The sequence below is a fragment of the Aphelocoma coerulescens genome, chromosome 22, assembly GCF_041296385.1.
Source record: "Aphelocoma coerulescens isolate FSJ_1873_10779 chromosome 22, UR_Acoe_1.0, whole genome shotgun sequence".
Classification (NCBI taxonomy): domain Eukaryota; kingdom Metazoa; phylum Chordata; class Aves; order Passeriformes; family Corvidae; genus Aphelocoma; species Aphelocoma coerulescens.
In genome coordinates this window covers 4,302,852-4,305,414 of record NC_091035.1, presented here as the reverse complement: position 1 = coordinate 4,305,414, position 2,563 = coordinate 4,302,852, and the positions used below count along the sequence as shown (strand labels likewise).

General features: G+C 47.8%; 1 long non-coding RNA gene across 1 annotated transcript; it reads left to right on the top strand.

Moving 5' to 3' along the window:
* The first annotated feature begins 239 nt into the window (after positions 1 to 239).
* LOC138121761 (uncharacterized) lies at positions 240 to 2,282 on the top strand. The gene is made up of 4 exons (XR_011156242.1): positions 240 to 293; positions 461 to 653; positions 781 to 946; positions 2,142 to 2,282. It is a non-coding gene; the product is annotated as an uncharacterized lncRNA (long non-coding RNA).
* The last annotated feature ends 281 nt before the right edge of the window (positions 2,283 to 2,563 follow it).

The window sequence follows — 2,563 nt, the reverse complement described above, 5'->3', positions numbered from 1 at the left end:
AGCTCACTGTGGTGCAGGTGGGTTTGTCTCCTCATCCTGGTGTTGTTACGTGGAAGGGAATTTCTCATTAAGCACCAGGAAAAGTATCCGAAGGAATAGGTGTCTGAAAATGAGTAATTCTGAGCAGCCCTGCAAGATGTGCCTGATTTAATTGTTGTGGTGACGTCGGTAATTAGGAAACGCAGCCACAGAGGAACTGTTGATAGAAAGGAAGGAATCTGATCTGGCAGAGCAGCCCAGCTTTTCCCAGAACGGGATCTCTCCTCCTGAAACCAGAGCAAAACCAGCAGCAGGTGACTGGGCTCAAGCACCCTGTTCAGCACTCGTTTCACATCCCTTTGCCTCACCCAGCTGGTTTTGATCCATTTCCACCTGCCTGTTCTGATCATAAACTTTGCTGGGCTCAACTTCTCTCCAGTTACACTTTGCTGGTTTGCAACTATTATATTTTTTAATCCAGAGAAAAGGAAAATGTGTCCCCACGAAGCGTTGGAGTGGTGAAGGCAGCCAGAAGTGTGTCCCACGCAGAAGAGAAGCTGGGAGAGCTCTGCAGTGACCAGGAGCCCTCCAAAAGCTGATTTATGTGAAGGTGAAGGGATAAAGAGGGAGCAGCCATCCTCCCTTCATCTGCAACCTTCACTTGAGCACTGAAGGTATTTAGATTAACCACTCTGGGTTTGGCCTGAAATACACTTCCATCCTGCCCCAGTGGGAGTGAAATAAAATTGTTATCAGTTATCACACAGAGATTTAAATTAAGTTTTTTTTTTTCTTTCTTAGTGAAACTGAACTTCTAAAACAAAATCTCAGAGAAGAGGAATTAATTGCTGGATCTGCACTGAATCACCAAGAGACTCGGTTTTATTTCTGTGGTGCAGCAGAAAGTGCTTCATCAGGAGGAATTCACGTGGAGGAAAACCAGGCATGTCCCACTTACTGAACACAAGTATGTCCGGGATGTTTAATTATCTTTTGATTAATTAATTTAACATTAAAGCAGTCAAGGACTGCAGCGTGCTCAGTGCTGCACAGTTTGGTACCTGCGTGCACCCCCAGCTCTGCTGAGTTAAAGGCACCTTGTGGCTCTCACCTGCAGCTGCTGTAAATGAATTATTTCTTTTCTGAGCTCCTTCATTACCCCGAGGAGATGCACAAAACACACCCGAGCTCAGGTGATTTGCAGCATCTGTGCTGAGGATTTAATGCCTTGTACTCCATGTTTGCAAGGATAAAACATGGGGGGGGCAGGTAAAACAAGTGTAAGGCATTAGATGAAGTACTTGGGAACCTCTCAGTGTGCTCAGAGTGAGGAGGAAGAATAATTTCCTTGGGTTATTGTGCATATCTGATGGAAATTGAATGCAGATGAAGAAGCAGACACACAGCAGGCACTGAATACCAGAGGTCACCACCAACGTGGGAGTGTCCCCTGTGCCCCTGGCCACGGGGAGATGCCTCAAGTGGCAGCCTCTGGTCTCCCAAAAAGTTCCTCAGAGTTGAAAGAGGAAATATTTAATGTGACCAGACAGATTGATTGCTCCAAGACCGGTAATCTGCAGTGCCTAATTAGTCAATCAAGTCAAATTGCACTTAGCAAACAAGACACAATTGCATTACAACGGGAACACAAAGGGGATTCTGGTTTTGTTACTGGTGGTTCGGGAGAAATGAGAGGGTTTCTTTGGAAAAATTGGGGGTTTCTTTGGGAAACATGAGGGTATCTCTGGAAAAAGGGAGGGTTTCTTTGGGAAGCGTGAGGTGGGAGCTCTCAGCCAATTCTGCAGTCCTGACTGTGGTGTTGGGTCTGTGAACCACCTTTCCTTCCATCCAGGTGTCCTTTAAGCAGTGCAGTCACACTGGGAGCCCTGCCTGGCTGTCCCCGAGCTGTGATGGTGAATAATCACCCAATGATCATTGCTCCCTGTGTTAATTAATGTCCTGCTCAGCTGTCACGGGGCGGGGGGAACCCTTGGGGTACAAACAGAGATCCAGAGAGTTTGGTTCACGTGAGCGCTGACACAGGGATGGGTCTCTGCTGACTTCCTCAAGCTCCCTCCCCCTGGAATGGGGGCTCTCAGAGGGCAGAGCACAGACAGTGGAGGCTGTTCTTTCACGGTCTCTTTCCAAACACTGCCACACAGGAGCCGTAATTAAATGCGCATCCTTTGGAGGCCGGAGAAATGGATTTACTGCTGTGGGAGGCTCGGATATTAGAGGGAGCTACCGCTGCATAGATCACCTCCTCTGTGGAAGTGGAGTTTGGTTTCCTGTCTAAATATGGCAGCCTGGTAATAAAACTTAATTTATAAATTATAGATGGGTTTGGCCTGTAGGTTTTCTTGTTTAGTTTTGTTTTGTTGCTCCTCCCTCCCTCCCGACCCCCCCTCCCTTCCTGTCCAGGTAAATGCCGAAGTGTTTGAACCACTGGCGGTGCAGGTTGGGCACGCGGCAGAATTAATCAGCCTGTCAGGCTCAGACCAGAGGCTGCAGAGAATGCACAGTGGTGTGTCATGGTTACTTAGCAACTCCAGCTGAAGAGGTTCAGGTGGAAAGCGCTGTCATT